The following is a 15,175-nucleotide window of genomic DNA, read 5'->3' as shown; positions in this document are numbered from 1 at the left end:
AAAAATGTTTGAATCAACGAAAAATAATTGGGACTTCAAATGAGTGAGATTGAGTTACATGGTGACGAAAATCAAAGCAAAAAAGAGACAGATGAAATCTTTTTTTAATTTAAATTGAAAGTCATTAAAACAAACAGCTATTAACTAAAATCTTTAATTAGGTTGAGTTATAAATCTTGGGGAAGCATTAAGATGTATCGCCATTGGGTGTATGGCAAACAACAAGGGAAAGGAAGACAAATACAGGCAAAATCCAAAAACAACCCACAAAGTATTGCGAGATAACTGTGTCTCCACCCAAAAAGCATTAACTATTCAACAAAAACAATTAACATGTCCAGATGCAGCTTTTTTTTACAACTTTGTGCATTTTCCCTACAATGTCTTCCCTTAATTTGTCTTGTCAATAATATGATAACTCGACAAGGAAACAAAATGAACTCATAAAATATGCATATATGAACAAAAATAAAGGAAAAACTGAAAACGCGTATTACCAAAATAAAGAAACTATCATTTGAAATTAAATCCGTTACTGACATTAATTTATAACTCACAGGTTTCGGTTTCCGCCTCCTTTTACTGGAACACGACCGAAGTTGACAGAAATATGAGGAAATAGTGGCAAAGTTCAAAAATCCACCGATATTTTCCCAAAACAAATACATTAAAATTCATAACAGACATTAGATAATAACAGAAAAAATGTATAGTTTCTTTTATACATTCTAAAACCTAAATGGATCTTTGATTGGAGACACTAAGTCATTGGGCTACGAACAGTATAAAAATGAAAGCAAAACATATAATTTTTTTTTAAAAAAAAATTTATCACAGCCATATAAACCATGAGCTTGACTCCAGAATACAATTTCGTTGGGTCTCGTTAATTGTAAATAGTATCTGCCCTTTAATTCAGACCTGATCTGGCATTCTTTTCTGTAGTTTACGTAATAAACATTTACATAGAGAAAATATTTTGAAAAAAAAAAAAAGCTCCGCGCCAATAAAATCTAAACAATTTTTATGATAAGGATCCATAGTGAGATCAACATAAGACCCGATATTGCTGCGCTTCAAGCAAAACACTCAATGGTTGAAATGGTTGCGAAATAGACCAATCTTGTATTGAATTTTACAGCTTGCCAAAAATAAATATTGCATTTTGTATAATTATCGAGTTTAAATTTGCAAAAAAATTGGTAAAATTATCATTCCAGAAGATTCTTAAAGCCAGCGGGAGTACAACTAGCTCTTTTTGTTTTGAGTTAAGAAAAATCTGATCGTAGTTTTAAAGTGTCTACTTCCATCAAATTTAAAGCAAGTGTACTAAAAAAAAGCAAATTTCGTTCCTTTTTTGAAGAAAAAAAGTCTGAATTTTGAAAATTTTAGCATAAATTCTTGCCAATGAACTCGTATCGAACAATTTAACAACCTATCTATCCTCTATCTTTAAAGACGAAACATATAACACTACAGTTAACAATTTTAACACATTTTAGCAAAATTGACGAAAATTGGGTCAAAATTGACGATAAATTGTGAGTATTTGCAAAAAAATTGGCAAAATTATAATTCCAGAAGACTCTTAAAGCCAGCGGGAGTACAACTAGCTCTTTTTTGAGATAAAAAGGAGTCTAACCGCAATTTTAAGCTGTCTACCTCCAGCAAATTTAAAACAAGTGAGCTGAAAAAAAGGCAAATTTCGCCCTATTTTTGACGGAAAAACGTCTGAATTTTGAAAATTTTAGCTTAAATTCTAGCCAAAAAACTCGTATCGAACAGTTCAGCAACCCTCCTCTATCTTTAGATATAAAATCCGTAACACTACAGTTAACAATTTTAATATATTTTAGCAAAATTGACGAAAATCTGCTCAAAATTGTCGAAAATTTGAACAAAATGTGAATAAAAACAGCTGAAATACGTCTAATATTCACAAAACTTTAAACCTCGATAACTCCTATAAAAAGCGAAAATTGAAAAAATCTTTTTAATTCCATATTCTACACTGGATTGGCTTTCTAATGATATCACTCACAACTCTCTACGATTATTATATCGATCGGCCAAAATTGACTGAACAAAAAACCCATTTGAGTATATAGTTCCTCCCCCCACATGTGGGTCGGAACAATTAGCGCAATTCTATGAAAAGAGAAAAGGTGCTTAAAAATAAATCCAACTGATGTTTAACATTAAAATATATCAAGGCTCGTTACTGTTGTTTTGGAGAAGAACGAAGAAGGAATTAAACTACAATTCCCCTGTGTCGAGCGACTCCTGATTGACATTGAAAAAGGAATTCAACACGCAGAACTTTTAAATCTTTGTAAAATTTAACAGCAACATCCGATTGATGCAATGCATAATTCAGCAAAAACTTTTTTCAGGCAACTAGACCTGACACATTTCAGGTTTAAAAGTCCCTGAAGAACAGTTCAAGAGCTTTTCAGGCATCTGTACACCTGAATTTCACGTGAAACTGCAATTACTTGAACATAGACCGCATAAATTTTCTTGAACTTTGTTTAGAATGTTTGATTACAAAGAAATTATTAATGAACTTTTTTCAAAGACAACCAAGAAAACTTGTTGTTCTTATATGAACATATATATGATTAAAAAGGATCAAAAATGATCTTGTATGATTTCAAGCAACTTTGCACTTTTATCAAAATGTACCCGGATGTGATAATAGTTATCAATACAACAGTACACCTTTTTTTAAATCACACAGCATTGAAAACAAGCGTATTGTTCAAAAATGAAGAAGAGAGAAAACCAATTTTTCGTTTTTCTCCTATTTTTTAAGTGATGATTTCAGAGTTTCCATGAGAGTGCTGTCGTATAACGAGGAGAGGCAGACTAAAACCAGTTTTCTTGAGATTGTGAGGATCTCCGAGAGTGACGCAGGGTATTACAAGTGCATCATTAGTGGGGGCAAAACAGGCGGGGGAGCAGAGACTAATGTCGCCCAATTACAGATAGGTATTGGTTTATATATAGTTGTATACTAAAACGATTTGTTCTCAAGTCACAACCAGAAGAAAACAAAATGACAAAAGTGGCACAGACTGACCCTTAAGTGAGCCTTACAAAAGAACTCAAACACTGAAAAACAAAATAAAAAATTATTAGAATACTTTCGTCTTCCACCCTGCTTTTTTGATGACCTCTATTTACGATAATTTTGCTTCTTTATAATGGTATGCATAAAATTTCTAATTGATATTTCTGTTTCTTAATAGGATATACAAGCCATTGATCATGTAAAAACGTAAAAGAAACGGATCATGGCAATGTAAGTGCACGTTAATTGCAAAGAGTCAACTGTTATTCATAATGAGATTACTCTAAATTTTGAAGTAAGCCTTAAGGCGCTTGCCATCATATCGTTTTTACAATAAATGGCAAAGTGCTACGTGTCAATATTAAAAACGAGTTTGTTAACTTAAGTTTTTAGCTTCGTATGCTTTCGTTTTTGTGTGTTAATCTTGCAGGATTATGATGCAGATCTTGCAAGATTAGGATTTTTAGCATACAAGATTTCGATGTTTTTCTGGCAACAGTCTTGCAAGATTGATGATCAGATAACAAGATTATTGTAAGATTGTTTAAAGATTTTGTAATATGAAAAAATTTGAACACGACTGTGGTTTGTTGCAGTGCCTGATCTCTCAGTGAAACCGAGTGTGGTGAGCATAGAGCAAGACAGACCCTTCCGAATCACGTGCAATGTCACAACAACTGCACGCAGGGCAGCATCAGCCATCAGAGGTTTAGTTCAGACTTTCATTATTTTTTATGTCAGCGCATCTTTTATTAATAAAAATGAAGTTCGCCCTAGTGCGTTGTTTTCAGGTGATAACATTCCGTTATACACATTTTTTTGCATAGATGCATAAAAGAGCAACATCGAAGCTGCTTTTCATTGGATTAGGTGGCTATGATCTAACTTTATTCCTGAATATTATTTTTTCCCGGAATATTATTATTCCTGTATGTTGTTCCTATATTATTTAAAAAATCTAACAAAAGGCTTAAATTTGATCTGCTAATTTTCCAGCCCACTGATATCTCACTTAAGGGACGGGTGTTTTATAATTTGTACCCTAAGAGTTTTGGTAGTCAATAGATTTTTTTGAGCTTGCTTCATGACTGATTTCCGGTCGAATTCAGTTAATACTAGCATAATTTAAATTAATATTTACAAAACGAATTTTGAACATAACTTCACCAATTAGGCTTATCGACAGACTTTTATCAAATCAATATGTTCACTTACTACCAATTATTATATATAACCGAGGATAGAGGTTATAAAGAGGGTCACTAATGTGCGTTCGCATACAATGTCCCGACACCGCTCATGCACATTTTCGGCTTAATTGTCTCAAATGAGGAAGGGATAGAAAACTTTCAAAATTTCAAGTATTTTTTGAAAAAAAACTGGTGTATGAATAAAAAATTGCGTCTAAATCAAATCACTCAGTGAAATTTAAAATACAACGATTTAGAGAGCTGTGGAAATTTGCCATTATTAATAATACAACAAAATCAGATAACAACAAACATTATGACCATCGAAAACTCAATTTCTACTTTCCAGAAAAACTTAATTACGCAGACTAAACTACTGCATCTTTCATCACTGAAAAAGATATGGAACCAGTCCTTAATTAGACTCAAATTAGACACTTAAATTAGACTCAAATTAGACCAGTCCTTAATTAGACTCTTAAAGATTACGCTCAAAGTTTTTGAAAACAATTGGTTCCGAAGTATTGAAAACCATTAGATATGAAATGAAATAATCAAAAATTTTTGTGAAACAGCCATCTATAACTAATTAGATGAGAAATAGGAACCTGTCATTTCTTAGATTTCTTTCATACGACTGCAAAAAAAACAACAAATACAGAGCAACACAAACTCAAAAAATTTTTTGCGAGAAAACGGTGTCGAAGACGTTATAACCATAATCCTTGCCCTAGGAATAAAAAAAGTGTGACTGGGCGTTTTTGGAACGTCAATAAAATTTTATGGGATCGTTAATGAGACTAAGAAGTTGACAATAAAAGAACAATGTTAAAAATCTTTTTTTGTCGAAAACAATTAATTTAAAAGTCAAGGAAATTATTGGCTAAAGATTGAAATCAAAACTAAGGTTTGTTTATTTTTATAAACGTGTCAATTGAGACTCTTGTTGATCGGAATATGTCCTTTGTTTACAAAAACAACGTCAAATACAGACATAATATCAAAATAACATTTTTTCGAAAAACTGTGTGTCTAAGCCGTTAAAAAAATAAAGAATTCACTTAAAACGTTAGGTGTGTTGCATTTTTCCCTAATTCATTGTTAGCAACAGGATAAAAAACCGGTAAGCAATGAGATTAGGAAACAACTGGACAAATGATTACAAGAAGCAGTTAAAAATTTTTTTTATAAATAATGGTTTTCAAATTTATTAAAACAATCAGCAATAAATTAAAGTTTCTAAGCAGGTTGATACCTCTGAGGGAAGCCCCTGAAACTTTTATTTAATCAGAAATTCATGCGTGAACAAAAATCACGTCAATTACAGACAAAAATCAAAATTTTGAAAAACCGGTTTCGTAACCGTTATAAACATATTCAATTCGCTGAAAGCTTCAGGTATGTTCAAATGCTCATTGTTTTGACAACGAATATGTAATCTGTGATGTGTAATTAACGAGAGAATAGGTAATTAACAATAATAGACAAAAAAGAACAGAAGAAGCAAATTCCAGAAATACCTAAATTGTTTGGAAAACAATCATATTCAAAGTCATGAAAACCATCATTTATCAGTTCAAATCTTTAAGGAGGATCAAATCATTCCAGCAAGGGAAGTTGCTGAGACCTGTTTTCAGTCAAAATAAATTAGAAAAGGAACCTGAAACACAGACAAAATTCAAAAGTAAATAAATTTTTTTGACAACTGAACCGGCGTCGAAGCCGTTAAAACCTTGAAAAATAACCTTATTCAATTGCGCCTTTCTTCTTGGCAAAAATGTGATATCTAACTGTTAAAAAATACGACATGGTAGTAAAAAGACAAAAAAGCAAAAAATGCAAAGCACAAAATACTTTTTATGAGAACAATTATTCTTGATTAAAGTCAAAAAAATTGTAGTCATAAAAAACACTTAAAGCCATATAAATTTATCAGCTGTATATTGAAGAAATTAAAGCATACTAATATACAATTTGAATTATTCTCTCGGCCAAAGATTTAAATTTGAACCAAAAATGGGCGACAACAATTAGTTTAATTAGGTTCTTTGTATCAAAAAATTAATTAAGTTATTTTAAAGAATTTTTTTGTTTTTTTTCTCGGAACTGTTTCGTAATCTGGAATCAAAATTTCAACAGCTTCTCTGATCAATATCGTGCCGACATTTAGAGAACATTGAATTTTTTTTTTAAAAAAATGGTCTCAACTTATGTATGTTGAAAGTTGATGCATCGACTGTGCCGGACAGTGCCGATCTGAAAGTAATTGTTTTTGTTTGCTTCTGTAATTTTTGTTGGTGCTGTTGTATCTATTGGCAGTTTTCAACAGTATTAGTTGTTTTGGGGTGATTTGTACTAAGTTACAATTTCTCTCCTTAACACAATAGTTTTGATTGAGTGCTCCTGCCATTCAATAGGTTGAACTATTTACTTTTCTTGTTATTTTTGTTTTGTTGGGTTTCTCTTCTTCAATTTATTTGCTTGGTTATTGAGTATTTCGATGAAAACCAGTTTTATTTTCTAGCATTGGTTTCTGCCAGAACGGTTGTTTGTTGGAATGAATGGAAACATCTTTTAAGTATGTTTGGCAGTGTTTATTCATTAGTGCTTAAACAGATTTTGAAAATTTTAATATTTTTATTATACCAATAGAAATGCTCAATGATCCTTCTTCGTAGGTAAAAAAATATTATGTATTGATTTAGATAACTCAAAATTGATTGACGATTCTGAAAACTCAGCGCGGAACTATTAAATTTACTCCGTAAAATATATTAACACAATCAGGGAAACAATATAAGGTTAAATTTTTTCTGTGCTTTTCATAGCTGAATTTTTGGATACCGTTTTATATGAGTCAGTGCAGCTGTTAGCGCCCTCTGTTTTTTAATATGACAACGCCAGCTCTCAGTAATTTATTTTACGATTTATTAATAATCTGAGGAAAACCTAGGTAGTTTTACCTTTAAAAAACCTGAATTAACATGACTCCTTCTAGCGAATTTTTCTCACTTGCACTGCACTTGAAGCAAACTGGATTTCACCTGAACTTTTAAAGCTTCATTGGCTAAATGTTGACCTGATAATCTAAAATCATCTGAAAAACACGTGAAAAAAATGTGTGAACTGTTGGTGCAATTCTTTTTGTTCAAAAGTTTTTACTTTTATCTTAACGATATAAATTTTTCAGTTAAAGGACAAATCTCCTTACAATTATGCTTCCAAATTTCTCGTCAAAGTGTCTTAAGTTTAATGTAAAAAACTATTTTCAGTGGGGAAAAAGTGTTATGGTCGATGACGGATCTGATTTTAAAACAAAATTAGCGCAATCCTAAGAAAAGAGAAAAGGTGTTTAAAATGAATCCAAATGATGTTTAACATAAAAATATATCAACGCGTGTTACTGTTGTTTTGAAGAAGAACGAAGAAGGAATTAAACTACAATTCCCCTGTGAAGAACGAATCCTGACTGACATTGAAAAAGGAATTCAACAAGCAAAACTTTTAAATCTTTGTAAAATTTAACAAAATTCGATTGATGCAATGCATAATTCAGCAAAAAAATGTTGGGCAACTACACCTGACAGAATTCAGGTTTAAAAAAACCTGAAGAACAGTTCAAGTGCTTTTCAAGTATCTGTAGACCTGAATTTCACGTGAAACTGCAATTACTTTAACATAGACCGCATAAATTTTCTTTAACTTTGTTTAGAATGTTTGATTACAAAGAAATTATTCATTAACTTTTTTGAAAGACAATCAAGAAAACTTGTTCTTAAATGACCATATATATGATTAAAAGGATCAAAATGATCTTGTATGATTTCAAGCAACTTTGCACTTAACAAAATGTACCCGGATGTGATAATAGTTATCAATACAACAGTAAACCTTTTTTTTTAATCACTCAGCATTGAAAACAAGCGTTTTGTTCAAAATTGAAGAAGAGAGAAAACCAATTTTTCGTTTTTCTCCTATTTTGTTAAGTGATGATTTTAGAGTTTCGATGAGAGTGCTGTCGTATAACGAGGAGAGACAGACTAAAACCAGTTTTCTTGAGATTGTCAGGATCTCCGAGAGTGACGCAGGGTATTACAAGTGCATCATTAGTGGGGGCAAAACAGGCGGGGGAGCAGAGACTAATGTCGCCCAATTACAGATAGGTATTGGTTTCTATATCATTGTATACAAAAACCAATTTCACACTCAAATCGCAACCAGAAAAAAATAGAATGACAAAAGTGGCACAGCCTGACCCTTAAGTGAGCCTTACAAAAAGTACTCAAACACTGAAAAACAAAACAAAAAAATTTTTAGAATACTTTCGTCCTCCACCCTGCTTTTTTGGTGGACCTCTATTTACGATAATTTTGCTTCTTTATAATGGTATGCATAAAAAATCTAACTGATGATATACAAGCAATTGATCATGTAAAAACGTAGAAGAAACGGATCATGGCAATGTAAGTGCATATGAATTGCAAAGAGTCAACTGTTATTCGTAATGAGATTGATCTAAATTTTGAAGTAAGCCTTAAGGCGCTTGCCATCATATTGTTTTTACAATAAATGGCAAAGTGCTGCGTGTCAATAATAAAAACCAGTTTGTTGACTTAAGTTTTTAGCTTCGTTTGCTTTCGTTTTTGTTTGTTAATCTTGCAGGATTATGATGCAGATCTTGCAAGATTAAGATTTTTAGCATACAAGATTTCGATGTTTTTCTGGCAACAATCTTGCAAGATTGATGATCAGATAACAAGATTATTGTAAGATTGTTTAAAGATTTTGTAATATGAAAAAATTTGAACACGACTGTGGTTTGTTGCAGTGCCTGATCTCTCAGTGAAACCGAGTGTGGTGAGCATAGAGCAAGACAGACCCTTCCGAATCACGTGCAATGTCACAACAACTGCACGCAGGGCAGCATCAGCCATCAGAGGTTTAGTTCAGACTTTCATTATTTTTTATGTCAGCGCATCTTTTATTAATAAAAATGAAGTTCGCCCTAGTGCGTTGTTTTCAGGTGATAACATTCCGTTATACACATTTTTTTGCATAGATGCATAAAAGAGCAACATCGAAGCTGCTTTTCATTGGATTAGGTGGCTATGATCTAACTTTGTTCCTGTATATTATTTTTTTCCCGGAATATTATTATTCCTGTATGTTGTTCCTATATTATTTAAAAAATCTAACAAAAGGCTTAAATTTGATCTGCTAATTTTCCAGCCCACTGATATCTCACTTAAGGGACGGGTGTTTTATAATTTGTACCCTAAGAGTTTTGGTAGTCAATAGATTTTTTTGAGCTTGCTTCATGGCTGATTTCCGGTCGAATTCAGTTAATACTAGCATAATTTAAATTAATATTTACAAAACGAATTTTGAACATAACTTCACCAATTAGGCTTATCGACAGACTTTTATCAAATCAATATGTTCACTTACTACCAATTATTATATATAACCGAGGATAGAGGTTATAAAGAGGGTCACTAATGTGCGTTCGCATACAATGTCCCGACACCGCTCATGCACATTTTCGGCTTAATTGTCTCAAATGAGGAAGGGATAGAAAACTTTCAAAATTTCAAGTATTTTTTGAAAAAAAAACTGGTGTATGAATAAAAAATTGCGTCTAAATCAAATCACTCAGTGAAATTTAAAATACAACGATTTAGAGAGCTGTGGAAATTTGCCATTATTAATAATACAACAAAATCAGATAACAACAAACATTATGACCATCGAAAACTCAATTTCTACTTTCCAGAAAAACTTAATTACGCAGACTAAACTACTGCATCTTTCATCACTGAAAAAGATATGGAACCAGTCCTTAATTAGACTCAAATTAGACACTTAAATTAGACTCAAATTAGACCAGTCCTTAATTAGACTCTTAAAGATTACGCTCAAAGTTTTTGAAAACAATTGGTTCCGAAGTATTGAAAACCATTAGATATGAAATGAAATAATCAAAAATTTTTGTGAAACAGCCATCTATAACTAATTAGATGAGAAATAGGAACCTGTCATTTCTTAGATTTCTTTCATACGACTGCAAAAAAAACAACAAATGCAGAGCAACACAAACTCAAAAAATTTTTTGCGAGAAAACGGTGTCGAAGACGTTATAACCATAATCCTTGCCCTAGGAATAAAAAAAGTGTGACGGGGCGTTTTTGGAACGTCAATAAAATTTTATGGGATCGTTAATGAGACTAAGAAGTTGACAATAAAAGAACAATGTTAAAAATCTTTTTTTGTCGAAAACAATTAATTTAAAAGTCAAGGAAATTATTGGCTAAAGATTGAAATCAAAACTAAGGTTTGTTTATTTTTATAAACGTGTCAATTGAGACTCTTGTTGATCGGAATATGTCCTTTGTTTACAAAAACAACGTCAAATACAGACATAATATCAAAATAACATTTTTTCGAAAAACTGTGTGTCTAAGCCGTTAAAAAAATAAAGAATTCACTTAAAACGTTAGGTGTGTTGCATTTTTCCCTAATTCATTGTTAGCAACAGGATAAAAAACCGGTAAGCAATGAGATTAGGAAACAACTGGACAAATGATTACAAGAAGCAGTTAAAAATTTTTTTTATAAATAATGGTTTTCAAATTTATTAAAACAATCAGCAATAAATTAAAGTTTCTAAGCAGGTTGATACCTCTGAGGGAAGCCCCTGAAACTTTTATTTAATCAGAAATTCATGCGTGAACAAAAATCACGTCAATTACAGACAAAAATCAAAATTTTGAAAAACCGGTTTCGTAACCGTTATAAACATATTCAATTCGCTGAAAGCTTCAGGTATGTTCAAATGCTCATTGTTTTGACAACGAATATGTAATCTGTGATGTGTAATTAACGAGAGAATAGGTAATTAACAATAATAGACAAAAAAGAACAGAAGAAGCAAATTCCAGAAATACCTAAATTGTTTGGAAAACAATCATATTCAAAGTCATGAAAACCATCATTTATCAGTTCAAATCTTTAAGGAGGATCAAATCATTCCAGCAAGGGAAGTTGCTGAGACCTAATTTCAGTCAAAATAAATTAGAAAAGGAACCCGAAACACAGACAAAATTCAAAAGTAAATAAATTTTTTTGACAACTGAACCGGCGTCGAAGCCGTTAAAACCTTGAAAAATAACCTTATTCAATTGCGCCTTTCTTCTTGGCAAAAATGTGATATCTAACTGTTAAAAAATACGACATGGTAGTAAAAAGACAAAAAAGCAAAAAATGCAAAGCACAAAATACTTTTTATGAGAACAATTATTCTTGATTAAAGTCAAAAAAATTGTAGTCCTAAAAAACACTTAAAGCCATATAAATTTATCAGCTGTATATTGAAATATTTAAACGTGTTTGTTTATTCCCCACAGGAAGCCACCGAGACCTTCCGCTAAGCAGAATTTGCCACAAGTTTATGGAAAGAATTTCAGATACAGACAAAAGTAGAAAAAAACAACGTTTTTTGCGAAAAACCGTTACCTAAGCCATTAAAACCATAATCATTTCTCTAAAGAAACGTATCTCTAAATGCGCTTTCTTTTGACGCTACTTTGTGTGATATGTGACCTGTGATTAATGCGTTAGAAATAGAGAACAAAAACTGAAGATGAAGAATTGCTTTACATTTCCTTCTTGAATCCATTGTCTATTTTGAAAAAAAATTTCTTCATAAGTCAAAACGACAATCAGCTTTCCACTAAAAAAGTAAAAGCATTACTTGGCAATTGTTAATGAAGCCAATCAATTGAACCCGCCAGTGAGCTTTGATGTGAAGTATTCTGTTTTGTTAAGAAAATAAACAAGACAAAATTTTTTTTGAAAAGAGAGCCACTGATTGCAGTCCGAATTGTTTTTTGGATTTTAGAACTCAACGATCAGAATAAAACTAGCCCTGCTAATACTTTTCTTTCATTAAGAACATAAGATGGTTACCAGTGTTATGAATATAGATACTTTGACAAAAAAATCAAGAGAAACATAAGATGGTTACCATTGTTATGAATATAGATACTTTGACAAAAAAATCAGAGAAATGCTGAAGTTTGTGTAGTTATCGAGTTATTTTAGCTAAAAGCAGACATAAATTCAAACCGGGAAACCTTTCGAAGAAAGTGGAGAAGAATAATAGCCCTCGTTTGAGTTGACGCAAAAAGTGTCAGCATTTGCTAAGTGCTCACTACCGGCAAATTCAAGGAAAATTGAGTAAAGAAGCCTTTTTCTTGCAATTTTACATGAAAAAGCTGATTTTTTTTTCAATCTGAAGCAACAATTTGAGCCAAAATATTAGATGACAAATTTCATCAACATTCTTCTATCTTTAGAAGCCAAACCAACAACACTTTTTGAAAATATTTTAACTTTTTTTTTAGCAAAACTTACAAAAAATATAGGCGAAAATTCCGGAAAATGTGAATAAAAACAACGGAAATCGGCATATTTTTCGAAAAACTGTAAACCTCGTTAACTCCCTAAGAAACGAAAATTAAAAAAGTCTTTTAATTCCATACTCTACGCTGGACAGGCTTTCTAATGATACCACTCACATTTGATTTTTTGGTAATTGCCGGGTGTCAATTTTCAGCTGTAGCACATTTTACTATATTTTGATTAATAAGCATGCTAATATATTTTTAACCCAATGAGCATGCTAATATTTTTAACCCAATAAGCAAGCTAATGTTTTTACCCCAATAAGCATGCTAATATTTTTAACCCAATAAGCATGCTAATATTTTTAACCCAATAAGCATGCTGATATTTTTAACCCAATAAGCATGCTAATATTTTTAACCTAATAAGCATGCTAATATTTTTAACCCAATAAGCATGCTAATATTTTTAACCCAATAAGCATGCTAATTTTTTTAACCCAATAAGCATGCTATTATTTTTAACCCAATAAGCATGCTAATATTTTAAACCCAATAAGCATGCTAATATTTTTAACCCAATAAGCATGCTAATATTTTGAACCCCATTCATTAATTTAGTTGTATTGTTTACTAGGAGCGTCCAAGGATGTTTCTTGCAGTCAGCATTTGTTTTTATCGTTTCTAGTCTTTTAATGAAATTTACTTTCAAAAGTTTTTAGCAGAAAACATTTGCAATAATCTATCTAAAACTGGTGTTTGAGATGGTTATCAGCTGTACAAAATCTTAAAATTTGTTTTCGGGACAACAACTTTTTTTAATTTAGTTTGTAGTATTATTCATCGCGTTAAGTCATTTGAGCTCGTTTCATGAATTGAGAATCACTTAATAAAATTTTCTTATGACCACATTTATAAGGGAGGAGCTATAAGCACGATGGATTTTTTTGTTCGGTCAATTTTCAATTTTGACCGAACCATAAAGTCACCGCAGTGAATTTTGAGTGGTATCATTTGAAAACCCCTTCATGGTTTTGTTTTGTTCAGTTGTCATTTTTTCGCCATTTTTGTTCCAGTTGGGATTATCTGTATCTTTGTAGTTTCAATTTATTTTTCGGTAAAGTTTAGGGCATGTACCTGTTTGTTTTAGACGGGGAGCGATTGAAAGGCTAGTTTTGGTCTCATCGTGTATTTTTGCAATCAAAAATTTTCTTATAGTATTGGAATGTGTGTTTGTAAACATTTCACATTTTTCTGTATTTCTTTCATGTCAACTGATGGCAGGCAAGTCAAATCTCATATCCAAAAATGACAGATACCATATACGTTCACTTGAAGCTCAACGAACATATATTTTGTTCCCAGAGAACCGCTCATTGTTTTTATGGCTTCGACACTATTTTTACTTAAACTTTTGATAAATTTTTGTCTGCAATTTTTTGTAGTCTTATGACTTCTCTCATTAATGAAAAGTCCGATCGATTAATTTCCCTATGGGGTTTAAGTGAAACCATCTAATGCACGGATTGGATACGTTATGGCTGTTATTACTTGAAGTAATCAAAAAATCAAAAATTTTGAAGTTCGCCCCTTTTTTACTATTTCTTGTCAATTTTTAGCTCGGTCTAACTAATATCAGGGCCAATCGTCTGTTCAACAAAAAATTTGTTATTCTCTTCAGCCGTTTTAATTTTTACTCTTAGATTTATGACTTTGATACTACGAGTTTCTTAAAAAAATTTTATTTTGTGATATTTTTTTAAGTTCCGGTTCTCTTTTGAAACTTGTTAATTTATCACAACACGACACTATCACATGAAATTGTAAAGAGGACCAACTTAAATTATATCTGAAGTTTTCAGTAAGTAGTTTTTGGTGTTATTCGTTTCGACACTTTCTTCTCACACTTTTTATTGAGTATTTCGTTTTTGCCTTTGTTTGTTGTTTCTTAAGTCGTAAGACTTAATTGACTAATGGCAGGTCTCACTGACGTTCTTTTGAAGTTGGTATGAACTCGTTTAATGCCGTCAGTTGGTAGCTCATAATTTTAATGTCAGACTACAATTTTTCCTTATAAACTTTAGGGTTTCTGTTGTTTGCTCTTAATTTTTTTTCAATTTTTGTCGCATTTCCAGAATAGTAACAGGTCTCAATGGCGTTGAATAGAAACCCATTGAAGGAATGAGTCATCAGTGAACAGCTTTGATTTCATTGGCTTTGTCTTTTTTTCTTCCTTTTTTCTTATAAATTTCTGCTTTTTGCCTCCTTTTGTTTTTCTTCTTGTACCCATAAGAATTATTCTGATTAATACCAGGTCGAATTGGTTTGCTTCTGAGTTGAACTTTTTTGATCTCTTCAATTGATAGCTACTGGTTTTTAACAATTCTGATTTTCTTTTTCCACAAAAACTTTAGAGTGTTTTTGAACTGGGCATTTTTGTTCCTTTCCTTGTTTACTTTAAACTCACTATCATCATTTACAGGTTCTGACTTCTTCTTGTAAACCAAGCT

The 15,175-nt window shown here is 31.7% G+C and overlaps 1 pseudogene; it reads left to right on the top strand.

Annotated features, from left to right (window-relative positions):
- LOC142345748 (uncharacterized) overlaps nucleotides 1-15,175 on the top strand; it is a 76,570-nt pseudogene that overhangs the window by 46,397 nt on the left and 14,998 nt on the right.

The sequence above is a fragment of the Convolutriloba macropyga genome, chromosome 9 (genome assembly GCF_964194025.1).
Source record: "Convolutriloba macropyga chromosome 9, txConMacr16.3, whole genome shotgun sequence".
Classification (NCBI taxonomy): Eukaryota; Metazoa; Xenacoelomorpha; order Acoela; family Convolutidae; genus Convolutriloba; species Convolutriloba macropyga.
This window is presented reverse-complemented; position numbering and strand designations above follow the sequence as displayed.